Source organism: Chelonia mydas, chromosome 1 (assembly GCF_015237465.2).
Source record: "Chelonia mydas isolate rCheMyd1 chromosome 1, rCheMyd1.pri.v2, whole genome shotgun sequence".
Lineage (NCBI taxonomy): Eukaryota > Metazoa > Chordata > Testudines > Cheloniidae > Chelonia > Chelonia mydas.
Genome location: NC_057849.1, coordinates 260805712 through 260819594, shown reverse-complemented (window position 1 = coordinate 260819594; position 13883 = coordinate 260805712).

Here is a 13883-nt window from a genome sequence, read left to right as displayed (position 1 = left end):
AGCTTCTCTGATTTAATGCCTGGACAGGTCTAGAACATGAGATCAGAACTCAACTGCCAATGGCATTTCCTGGCCTCAGCAAACCTGGGACGTGATTTTCTGAGGTGCTAAGCATCCTTTGCTCCCTAGCTTGCACGATCAGGCCCATGGATAGCCATCTTGGTAGAAAGTGTTGCCAGCCAAATAAGCCACACAGTTAGAGTGGTACACATTCACAGATGGGACCTTGGAGAAATCAGCTATAATAGTGTGGGACTTCTACGCCACAAGTATAAACTGGCTGAAACATCACAATGGGATATGGGAACCAACTGGAAGGAATACTTGCACTGTGACCAGATGTACAGGGGCTTTCCTCGCTCCCTGAAGAGCGGTGTCTCACCCCCAAGGCATGCCTGGGAGGAGGCCTTGCCAACCCAGCTCAGGAGGTTCTCCTAGCTGTGAGCTAATTCCGTGCTAGGGTTGCAAAACCTCCCGGTTTTGCCGGGAGTCTCCTGGAATTAGGCTCTATCTCCCAGAGGCTACTGCAGCCAAAGCTTTTAGGCTGGAGATTTTAGGCTGGAAACTGCGGCCACTGGGAGCTGCGGGGACGGTGCCTGCAGGCAGGGGCAGTGCGCGGAGTCCCCTGCCCTGCCCCCCAGAGGCCATAAGGACATGCCGGCCGCTTCTGGGAGCGGTGCGGGGCCAGGGCAGGTAGGGAGCCTGCCTTAGCCCTGCTCCACCGCCAACCAGGAGCTGCCCGAGGTAAGCTCAGCCCGGCTGGAGCCCGCACCCCTCACCCCCTCCCGTACCCTTAAGCCCCTGCCAGAGCCTGCACCCCACACCTCTTCCTGCACCCCAACCCCCTGACCCAGCCCTGAGTCCCCTCCTGGAGTCAGCACTCCAAACCCCCTCCTGCATCCAAACTCCCTCCCAGAGCCCACACTATCACTCTCGTCTGCACCCCAATGCTCTGCCCCAGCCCTAAGTCCCCTCCTGAACCCAAACTCCCTCCCAGAGCTTGCACCCCACACCTCCTCCTGCACCCCAACCCCCTGCTCCAGACCAGTGAAAGTGAGTGAGGGTGGGGGAGAGCGAGCGATGGGGGAGGAGGGATGGAGTGAGCGGAGTGGGGCCTCGGGGAAGGAGCAGGGCAGGGGGAGGAGTAAGGGTGTTTGGGTTTGTGTGATTAGACAGTTGGCAACCCTACGTGCAAATCAACCTGTTTAGGTCAACACCTTTAAAAGGAGAGGGCAGTTGGTGCCAGAGGAGGGAGAGAGACTGTCAGGGTGTTGTGCTGCCTAGCAGCCTGGAGAGGGGGCTATCCTGTTTGGTTTGTATCTCTGTGTTTACTGCTTAGAACAGGGCAGGAACTGAATGTAGCTGGAGACTTTCCCTAGTTGGTGCCAGTTTGGGTTAAACCAAAATCCCTGCAATGTAACCCAACCCAATCTCTGTTCCAAACACCTGAGACTCTCATCTGGTGAACCCTCATCATTTTGCCTCTGGTCCTGCTACATTAGGAAATGAAGAGCCACAGAGTCACCTAGGACACTGGGTAAGTATAATACATCTTGTAAGAGTCACAGATATATGAACACCCTAAAAATGCTAGGATGCACTCAAAGAGGATAAGGAGATTGCAGAGAAGCAAAATGCTTTCTTTGCCTCAAGCCTCACTGCAGAGATAAGGAACACACCCCAGGCACACACTCTGCAAGCAGGGGCGGCAGGTTTGTATAATGTTTGGTGCTGCCCAGAACAGGTCCAAGTCTTCCCCCCTCCCCTCCCACACACACACACACACACACACACACACCTGCCTTGTAAGCCAATTTATATATATTTAAATAATGTAAAAACGTGAGGGCTCTGGGGTGGTGCTGGGGATGAGGAGTTTGGGGTGCAGGCAGGCTGCCCCGGGGCTGGGGCCGGAGAGGAGGATTCCCCACAGCTCTCTCCCCACTGGCAGCAGAGAGCTGTGGGGGAGGGGCCCACCTCTCCCCCTGCCCCCCTAGCGGCACACTCACCTTGCACCACTGTCACTGCACGTGCTCCTAGGGCCCCTCTCAGGTCCAGGAAGCCCCCTTGCCTCCCCTGCGGTGGGTGCCGGGGTGGGGTGGGGGAACTGCCATCACATGTGCGCCTCCTCCCCTGCTGCTGCCCCTCACTGTAGCCTGGCTGGGGGTGGAGGATGGGGCTGCCTCTTGCCCAGTGTGGGGCAGGACCGGTGACTGTGGGGGGGCGGGGGCTGTGCTGGTGGAAGGTCCTGCTGGAAAGGGAAGGGTCCTAGGCGGAAGGGCAGGGGCAGCCTGCCCTGGCACTAGTGGGTGGGGGCCATTGATGCTGGGAGCCAGCAGAGTGGAGGCAGCATGGAGCTGCGGGGAGAGGCAGCGATGCTCAGGGGCCAGGGGCAGCAAGTGGGGGCCGGGAGACACTCAGGGGAGGCACGTGGGGGAGGCAGGCAGGGCCAGGGGAGAGACCCGGCCCCAAACATTGGTGGAGCTGGGCCCCCAAGCCCTGAATGTTGTAGGAGCCCGGGCTCCACGGGCCCATACAACTTGCAGCCCCTGTTTGCAGGCAGTAGAGGTCAGGCATTGCTAGGAGGTAGGGGCATCAAATAAAGAACTGATGGACCAACTCGAGAAATTAAATTATAGACTCAGAATTTAAGGCCAGAAGGGACCATCATGATCACCTAGTCTGACCTCCTGCACTCGTAGGCCGCAGAACCTCACCCACCCACTCGTATAATAGACCCATAACCTCTGGATGAGTTACTGAAGTCCTCAAATTTTAATTTAAAGACTTCAAGTTACGGAGAATCCACCATTTACTCTAGTTCAAGCCAGCAAATGAACTGTGCCCCATGCTGCAGAGAAAGGCAACCTTGCCCCCCCTCCCCCGCATCTCAGGGTCTCTGCCAATCTGACATGGGGGAAAATTCCTTAACAACCTCAGATATGGCAATCAGTTAGAGCCTGAGCATTTCAGCGAGACCCACCAGTCAAACTTCTGGGAAAAAATTCACTGTAGTAAATCAGAGCTCTTCCCATCTAATGCCCCATCTCTGGCTGTTGGAGATATTTGCTATTAGCAGTTACAGATTAGCTACATGCCATTGTAGGCAGTCTCATCATACCATCGCCTCCAAAAACTTATCAAGCTCACTCTTGAAACCTGTTAGGTTTTTTGTCCCCATGGCTCCCCTTAGAAGGCTGTTCCAGAACTTCACTGCTCTGATGGTCAGAAACCTTTGTCTAATTTCAAGCCTAAACTGTTGAGGGCCAGTTTATATCCATTTGTTCTAGAGCCATCATTGGCCATTAAGTTAAATAATTCCTCTCCTTCCCTGGTGTTTATTCCTCTGATGTATTTAGAGAGTTCAATTATATCTTCCCTCAGCCTTCGTTTCATTAGGCTAAACAAGCCAAGCTCCTTAAGTCCCCTCTTGAAAGGTAGTTTCTCCATTCCTCTGATCATCCTAGTAGCCCTTTTCTGCACCTGTTCCAGTTTGAATTTATCTTTCTTAAACAAAAGAGACAAGAATTGCTCACAATATTCCAGATGAGGTCTCACCAACACCTTCTATAAAGGTAATAACACTTCCCTGTCTCTACAGGAAATAACTTTACCCCATGCATCCTAGGATTTTCATGGCCACATCACATTGGCAGCTCATAGTCATCCAGTGATCGACCAATACACTCAGGTCTTTCTCTTCCTCTGACACTTCCAACTGATATGTCCCCAGTTTACGTCAAAAATTCTTGTCGTTAATCCCTGTGTGTGTGACCTTGCACTTTGTACTATTATTTTTCGTCCCATTTCTATTACTCCAGTTTACAAGGTCATCCAAATCTTCTTGTATGATATTCTGGTCCTCCTCCATATTGGCAATACCTCCCAACTTAGTTTCATCCAGAAATTTTATTAGCACACTCCCACATTTTGTTCCAAGGTCATTAATGAAAATGTTAAATAAGACTGGTCCCAAAACCAAACCCTGAGGAACTCCATTAGTAACCTCCCTCGAGCCTGACAGTTCACCTTTCATTAGGACCCCTCATAGTTTCTGCTTTAACTAGTCCCTTAACCACCTTTCAGTTCTTGCAATAATCCTCATCTCCTCCAATTTAACTAATAATTTACCATGTGCAACTGTATCAAACGCTTTACTGAAATCCAGGTAGATTACATCTACTACATTTCTTTTGTCTAAAAAGTTAGTTATCTTCTCAAAGAAAGAGATCAGGTTGGTTTGGTGAGATCCACCTTTTGTAAAACCATGTTGTATTTTATCCCAATTACCATTTAACTCTATCCCCTTAACTACTTTCGCTTTCAAAATTTATTCTACGATTTTGCATACAATTGAGGTCAAACTAGCAGGTCTGTAGTTTCTAGATCACTTTTTCCCCCGTCTTAAAAATAGGTACTGTATTAGCAATTCTCCAGTCATAGGGTACAAACCCCGAGTTTATGGATTCATTAAAAATTCTTGCTATTGGGCTTGCAATTTCATGCGAGAGTTCTTTTAATAATCTTGGATGGAGATTACGCAGGCCCCCCAGTTTGGTCCCGTTAAGCTGTTTTAGTTTGACTTCCACCTCAGATGTGGTAATTTCTACTTCCATGTCCTTGTTTCCATTAGCCACTACTAAGCTCCTCGTTACCCTTATTCAAATCTGATGCAAAATACTCATTTAGGTGTTGGGCCATGCCTAGATTACCTCCACCCCATCCTCAGTGCTTAGCGGTGCCACTTCTTCTTTCCTTGTTTTCTTTTTATTTATATGGCTATAGAACCTTTTACTATTGGTTTTAATTTCTATTGCAAGGTCCAACTCTGCTTGGCTTTTGGCAGTTCTCGCTTTTGCCCCTACACTTTCTGACCTCCACTCAGTAGTTTTCCTTGCTGATCCATCTCATCTTCCATTCCTTGTAGACTTTCTGCTTTCTCTTAATAACCTGTTTGAGATGCTTGTTCATCCAGTTTGGACTGCAACACTTCCCTATAAATATTTTCCCCTTGCTTGGGATGTAGGCTTCAGATTACTTTAAGTCAAAGCTGCAAAAACAAAGTACAGTAACTCCTCACTTAGCGTCATCCTGGTTAACGTGTTTTTTGTTGTTACGTTGCTGATCAATTAGAGAACCTGCTCGTTTAAAGTTGCGCAAGGCTCCCTTATAACATCGTTTGGCAGCTGCCCGCTTTGTCCACTGCTTGCAGAAAGAGCAGTCTATTGCAGCTAGCTGGTGGGGGCTTGGAACCAGGATGGACCAGCAGCCCCTCTAAGTTCCCTGTGCGGCAGCCGCCCAGCAGGCTATCAATTGCTGGGCAGTTCAGCTGTCCCTCACCCCACTGCCGTGTGCTGCTCCTGCCCTCTGCCTTGGAGCTGCTCCCGGGAGCCTCCTGCTTGCTGCGCAGGGGCGTGGGGGAAGAGGGGTGCTAATGTGAGGGTGTCCCCCTGGCCCTTCCCGCTCTTGCCACCCACTCCTGTACCTTATCTCCACAGAGCAGGGGGGACACCCGACAGGACTCAGGAGGGAGAGAGCATGCTGGCAGCAGCTGCTGTCTCAACTTGCTGATCTACTTTAAAAGGCAGTGTACTTAGAGTGGGGTCAGCGTACTTAAAGGGGCAATGCACGTCTCTCTCTCACACACACGGTGTGTGTCTCTGTCTCTCTATGCCATGCTGTCTCCCTTCCCTCCATTCATGCTGCCTTGTAGAGTGTGAGGCTACATTAACAATGTGTTAAACCTTGAGGGCTCAGCTGAGTGCTAGTTCATCATTTAGCAGTAAGGCATTCCCTGGGAAATCTCCCTCCCTCTTCCACCCTCTGACTTCACCACCTCAACCAAGCTTCACAATTATCATTGCTGTGTACGGCATTAAATTGTTTATTTAAAACTTATACTGTGTGTGTGTGTGTGTGTGTGTGTGTGTGTGTGTGTGTATATATATATATATATATATATATATATATTGTCTGGTGAAAAAAATTTTCCTGCAACCTAACCCCTCTTATTTACATTAATTCTTATGGGGAAATTGGATTTGCTTAACATCATTTTGCTTAAAGTAGTATTTTTCAGGAACATAACTACAATGTTAAGCGAGGAGTTACCTTAATTCCAAGCCTTCTCCACATTCAGACACTTGAGTTTTTTAGTCCAGTCCACTTCCATAACTAATTCCCTTAATTTTTTAAAGTTTGCCCTTTTGAAATCAAGGACCTTAGTTGCAGAGCTATTTTTGTTTATCCTTCCATTTAGTTTAAACTGAATTAGCTCACAAATTACTTCAGAGCTAGGTCTTGAGACAAATCTTATTGCAGGTTTAAAGCAAGAAAAAAAAATTTCTTTACACAATGCACAGTCAACCTGTGGAACTCTTTGCCAGAGGATGTTGTGCAGGCCAAAGCTATAACAGGGTTCAGAAAAGAACTAGATAAGTTCATGGAGGATAGGTCCATCAATGGCTATTAGCCAGGATGGTCAGGAATGGTGTCTGTAGCTTCTGTTTGCCAGAAGCTGGGAATGGGCGACAGGGGATGAATCACTTTATGATTACCTGTTCTGTTCATTCCCTCTGGGGCACCTGGCATTGGCCACTGTCAGAAGACAGGATACTAGGCTGGATGGACCATTGCTCTGACCCGGTATGGCTGTTCTTATGATCACTCAAACCAATGTTGTCCTCTACAACCGGTTCTTCTAGGAGGTCCTCGCTTCTTAATATTTTAAGAATATTAAATTATTCCAATATTATTCTTAATATTCCAATATTAAATCTATCTCCTCTTGTTGGTTCAGTGACTATTTGGTAAAGAAATTTGTCAGCTATCACATCCAGGAGTAACTGGCCCCTACCATTATTAGTAACACTTGTCCTCCAATATATATCTGGGAAATTAAAGTCTCCCATAATCACACAATTCTCAGTAGTATTTATTTAATTAAAATATTAAAGAGGTCTCTATCCATATCTACATGGGATCCTGGGGGTCTGTAGCATACCCCAATCACTATCCCAGTAGGGCCTCTATTACCTTTCTTCTGCCAAGTTATTTTGCCCCAACAGATTCTGTTTTATCCATTCCATCACTTGTAATTTCTTTACAGACTACCATATCACTAATATGCAATGCCACTCTGCCACCTTTACCTTTATTTCTCTCTTTCCCGAACAGCACATACCTTTCAATACCTGAACTCCAGGAACTCAACCAAACTAAATGTGATAAAGTCTCACAAGAAGCTAGTGAAGGACATGTGGGGCATTTCTATCCTGTATTAGAAATTGATATGAGAGCTAGCAAGGACAAGTCAGACTAAATAGCAACTTCTCAACACAGAAAGAAGTTAACATAATGGGATGTCCCAGGGACTAGTGCAAAGAGCATGGGGTTTCAATAGCTGTATTAAGAAAATGCAAGAGGAGAGAGGAGAGATTATTTCATTAGTTAACACAAGGAACACTATTAGGACCTCTAGGAAGATCTAAAGAGATGGATTACAGTTAACTGGGTAACGACAGCAGATGACACTGATCTTAGATGAGTGGGTAATGCACATTGGAAAGAATAGCTCAAACTGTGTGCACACTCTGATGGGTTCTGAATTATTTGTAAACTCTCAGGGAAGAGATCTAGGGCCTGTTGTTGACAGCTCGATGAAGATGCCAGCTCAATGTGCAGTGGCAGTTCCAAAAATATGAATCAGATGCTGGGCTGTATTTATCAGGGGACTGAGAATAATGCAGAAAATATAGTAGTGCCATTACATAAAATAATGGCCTGCCTTCATCTTTAATACTGTGGTCAGGGTTTGGTCATCTCTTAGCCAAGAAGACAGCAGAAATAGAAAAGGGGCAGGAAGGGGTGATGGAAATGATTAGAGGCATAAAGAGCTTTTATAGGAGAATATATTAAAAAGACTAGGGGCCAGATTCATCCCTGGAGCAATTCTACTGTCTAGTGGAATTACACCTGGGGTGAATTTAGCATCAGACTATTCAGAGGAGGAAAGCTGGAACATAAAAATAAAATACTACTATATGCAAAGCACCTTCAGCGTATGGACTGTCCTGGCCCTGGGGGCCATGAAGACGTATACTGTTGCTGTACGGAGTGTTGTAAGAGGCTGTATAATCTTATAGTTTACAATTGTAGCCAGGCCAGCTAAGATAATAAGAGCAATCGAGGTGTGAGTTGATTGCTTGAGGAATCAGGAAGGAATTCTACTCCCACTCCCTATTTACAGTGCTTCACAGTTGGCAAGGTGTATTACTGTGGGCTTTTCAGCTTCCTCTGAAGCATCTGGCACTAGACACTGTCAGAGAGATGATCCTGGACTAGATGTGCCAGTGATCTGATGCGATATGACAAATCCTATGTTCCACAACTCACCCAAAGTATGTGGGTATCTAGGATAAATATACACCTTGTCATTTGTTATATTGCTTAGAAAACTGACGCTGCCTTCCTGCTCAACTGCTGTGATTGGCATGGATGGCTGTAAGCAGCGGCTCCTCCCCATTCATCTACTCTCAATTTCACAGGCTAATGTGGTTAAGGCTATGCAAAAGAGGGAATGTCAGCCCAAGGGGAGAGGGTGTCCTCAACAAATACTGCTCCAGAAGTGAAGGGGGAGCATGCTTTTCAAAACTGACTTCTGGGACACCTAATCACTCAGTCTTATCCACAGGGCCGCAGACAGCAACCGTCACCAGGACTCAGTGTTGGGATTTGGATCAGAGCCTAACTTTAGGGGCTCTTGGCTGACTTTGTGCCAAGAGCAGTTTTTCAATTTTGTGGAACAGCAGCAGAAGAAACATTTTCTGGAAATAATTCCTGGGCTGAGGTTTTTGTTTGTTTTTTATGACTGACAAAGAAGCTTTCAGTCACCACTCTGATATTACCCTGGGCAAAGGTCTTATCTATTGGTTGATTCGCCATCCCTAGCAATTTTTAAGTCAAGATTGGTTTGGTCTAAAAGATATGCTCTAGTTCAAACAGGAATGGATTCAGGGAAATCTTATGGCCTGTGTTATACAGGAGGTCAGACTAAATGATGACTGTAGTCCCTTCTATCTTTTAATCTATTTTCACAAGGAATATGGGTAGTTCTTAGGGCTTATGGGCATGCCCAAAGTCTGGCTGCTGGAGCCTTGAAATGCAGTGCATGGCCACTCTAAACTTGACTCTAGCTTTAATATGGCACCTGTGTGGGTGTGGGGCTAGATCCCACACTGGTTGTGAAGGAATGTCCCAGCATCTGAACTGATGTGGATAAGAAGAAGAATATAAATTAAATCATGCAACATGATGTCATCATTTCCAAAGAGCCATAAGTGTGTGCACAATCCATGAACAAGTACACTTAGCCACATAAGAAAGAGGCTCAGTTCTGCAAGGTGCAGAATATCTCCTTTGAGGTATCGAGGTCAGTGAAAGTTGAGGGTTTCTCAGCCCCTCACAGGAAGCATCAACCAGGGGTGGGCTCAGAGTCCCTGCCCAACAGAGTTTATAGAATTAACGGGTGAAAAGGCAGGGAGAGAAAGACCGAAAGAGTGCAAAGTGTCATCTTTACAGCTGGAATACTTCCCTGACTAGATGAGTTTTCAGAAGATGTTCTGAAGGAGAAGAGGCTCCTTTCTTATGGCAAAAATGTGAGCAGCCCTGAGAGCCCTGGAAAGGGCTCAAAGTCCTTATACAAGCAGGAGGGATGCAGGGGCGAAAGAGACAATTCTTCAGCCAAGGAAGTCAAGTACTCAGGGTTAACACGGAAATATGAAGGGTACTCTCTGTCAAGTGTCCATAGTGCACAATTAAACACTCTTCTCAAAATCCAAATGAATTGGTGATCTGTTATTAAGCATTATGCAAGACACCTTCCAAACTAGATTGCACAAAAGAGAAGATGTAGGGAACCATCCTGCCTGGGGAGGAGGAAGAAATCGACAAGTGACATCTGCAAGTATCTGAAAGTCATAATCACAAAAAGGGGATAAGAAAGAAGAAGCCAAGACACTACAGGAGCGGGCATCTTAGAGATCTGTGTTATGAATTACTACTCTACATTGTACAGAATGGCTCTAGTAGATGTAACTAGTACAATGGAATAAAATGGAGCAAAGGTTTGAAAGCCAGGGATGTCTGGCAATGGTGAGAATTGTTAAGTTGTAGGATAGTTCCTCGGGGCAATGGCAAAAGCCCTATTGCTTGACACTACTGAAAACAGGACTGGATAAAGCTCTGGAAAATATATTGCAAGGAGTGATCCTGAACAGCCCGAAGTGGAGATGAACTCACTGACCTAATAGCTCTTGTCCAATGCTAATTTCTATGGCATCACTCTTCCCTGATCTCATCAAGGTCAGGTCTGAAGACTGCTGTTTTATACATTGCCACTAGAGGTCAGTGAAAGACCAATAATAATTTGCCACATCCTACAGCTCAATAATGAAGCATATGAGATTTGGCTGTTGGAAGCCGAATTATCGGCAAATCACAGCAGAAATCTGAAATCTCTACCCTGAGGCCTGTGATGGAGTGGGAGGGAATTGTTCTAGGACTGCGTGTTGCCTGTTCTCAGTGGAGAATAAGGCTATAACAGGGTTCAAAAAAGAACTAGATACATTCATGGAAGATAGGTCCATCAATGGCTATTAGCCAGGATGGGTAGGGATGCTGTCCCTAGCCTCTGTTTGTCAGAAGCTTGGAATGGGCGACAGGGGATGGATCACTTGATGATAACCTGTTCTGTTCATTCCCTCTGAGGCTCCTGGCACTGGCCACTGTCGGAAGACAGGATGCTGGACGAGATGAACCTTTGGTCTGACCCAGTATGGCCGTTCCTATGTAGAGCACCCTGGCTCTTTGCAGCACACAGTTTAGCTCTCAGACAGATGCTACTGTCCAGCATTTTAAGGTGAGATGTAAAATAAAGTGAACATTTACCCTAATCTCACCATCACAGAAGAACATGGAAAAGGAAGGACTAAGGCCCTGTCTACACTACAAAATTAAGTCAACCTAACTTATGTCAACATACAGCCACCTCTGTAATTACATCATTTGTGCATGTCTACACTTTGCTCTTTGTGTTAGTGGTGCGTATCCTCACCAGGAGCGCTTGTATTGAATGCACTCTCAGTGTGGGGCATTGCGGGACAGCTTCTGAAAGCAAGTAACAGACAATGTAAGCAATGCAGTGTCTACAAGAGCGTTGACCTAACTACATTGACCTTGACTCTACGCCACTCAAGGAGGTGGAGTTATTAAGTCAGCGTAGTGGGGCAGTAATGTTGGCAGGAGTGAAATTCAAGTGTAGACCCTTCAATAGTTAGGTCAACATAAGCTGCCTTGCAGCAACCTAACTCTGTAGGATAGACCGAGCCCAAGATCTGCTTTCACTTCCCCATGCAATCACTAGGAACTGATCATGTGTCTTATGCCCACCTGAGCCCAGCAAATGAGCCCTATTCAATTTCCTCAGGAAAGCAGGACACTCACTCATGCGCTCTTTCTCACCCATCTGAGATCAAGACCAACATTTGTAAATATTAAGGACAAAAACCAGCCCGTAAATTCACACTGAGGTATCTGAGCCAGTAGCCCATTTTCCAAACTGATGAGCTGCCTTTGAAGCCTGTAGGTGCTCAGCACTTCAGGAAGTCAGGCCCCTGAACCAAGTACCTCGTTTTAAGCACCCACATTCAACAAATGTAGCTCAGATGCATAATGGAGGCCTCCAAAGTGCGCAGCAAGGAGCCAAAATTCAGAGCAGTCATTTATTTTGCTGTGTACCCATTGAAAGATTTGCTCAGACCTTACTGCCACAAATGCCCGGTGTCAGTTACTGTACCCGTAAATGTGGCCATATCCAGCGATTTCTGTTTCCATATCAATAAAAGAAGATAATTCTCTCTCCTGCTCCTTGTGCATGCTGGCAAAGAGGTGCTTACACTTAGCACCAGCTGGGGACGGACTGTAGTCAGCACCACGGGAGTGGTTGGGGAGCAAGTGTCAAAGATGAGCGGGGGATTGGGGGTGGGAGAGAAGGGTGGAACTCTCCATTTTCCTGCCCGGCTGTGAAGTGCTCTGCAAAACGAGTAGCACTTGAGAGGTCCTTAAGTGGGGGAGATACAGAGACACAGAAATTGGGCTGAGAAGACTGCATTTGATTTTATAAAACAGGCAGTTTGGATTCAGATTCCAGTTAATCTGAGCCCCCAACCTGGGGAGAAGGGTTTGAGGTAAAACATTTTGATTTTGTTTCATCTCTACAATGAGCCAGTAAGGAAGTCTGGATTTTGTAAACCCTCATCATAATACTTAGTCCTGCCTCGAGTGCAGGGGACTTGACAAAAAGACCTCTAGAGCTTCCTTCCAGCCCTATGATTCTATGATCATTTAGGCTTTGGGTGGCAAAATCAGAGATAGAGTTGGTTCCAACCCAGGATCCATTTCAGCCCAGCCACCAACGTGTAGAGTGTTTTGATAAGAAGTCTCTGGTTCTGGCCATTCTGTACTCTAGGAGGAGCAGCTCTGAGCAATGCCGATAGTTGCCTAACACTTTCCATTATAAACCTCTGTTTTCAGATGCTTATTGCTTTGACAAGTTTTCCCCATCTGGGCTGAGCTTTTCCATGCTGGTGTCTCTCCCTCAGGTTCATTTAAATACATATATATATATATATATATATATATATATATATATATATATATATAAAATAAAACTGAGCAATAAGTTCATCTGTTTCCAAGCACAAGGTTACAGAAAAATAGATAGTTTTATCAATGTTAAATTTCCCCCTCATCCATTCCCTGAACAGCTTTAGCACCATCATGCTGTGGAGAAGGCAATGAAATTTGGCAGGAAAATAGTCCTGGGGTCAGTCAGGTGCCTTTTGCTGTTCTTGTGAAAAGCCATCCAGATTTGGTCAAGTCATATGCAGCAGAAAACCACCATTCTGCACACACACTGCACACCCAGTCAGAGGCTTGCTCTTCATTTCCTGAATGTTCAAACTGCCCTGCATATGGCTTCCAGTGAACACTCTCGTGACAACACAGTACAATATGCCTAGCGCTAGAGCTCCAAAGAGGACACAAGCAAAATGGACCCTTCTCCTCCTTTTCTATTTCCTTTGGCCTGGAGAAGGTGTGAAGGGCTGGAAACCAGGAGACCATGAGTTTTCGTCTCACCTCTTCCATTAACCGGGACTGATCTGTGCACTTCACAACCCCTATTATTCATTAGCGGCTGGTACTCAACTCAGGCAAGTATTATTTCCCCCATTCTACAGATAACGCATTGAGGAGCTGTATAAAGTCACTTCAGATAGAGCTGTGAATAGAACCCAGGTTTCTAATATGGCAGATCTAGGTCTTATCAACTCTGCCTCTCAGAATGAATTGGCCAAAACTATGTGCTTACTATGCTGTCTAGGGCTACTTCTGCATACTCAACTTCACAAAGTACTTTGAGACTGAATGAATGAACACTGTAAAAGCCAAGCACCATTAATTAAAATAACACATCCTAATGCTGATTCTTGCTTTAACCACCAGGGAACACTTCCCTCAAGAGCCAGGAAAAGAATCCAGGAATCTGATTTCCAGCACTGTACTGCTAAGGCCAACAAACAGCTGTGTAACTCACTGACAAAGTGACTGTTGCACACACATCCCAGTGGCTGGCCCACACACAGAATAACAGCCTGCTACTGCTACCAGCTAACAAAGTTGGTATTTTAGCTTTAGAGGTTCGAGATCTATGCTATGATTCTGAAAGCCATTAGTAAATTCATTGCATCCCATTTATCTTTATTCTGTGTGAAGTCTTAATTCCTACATCTGTTAAATGGCACAAACAATTGTTACCTTTTGAA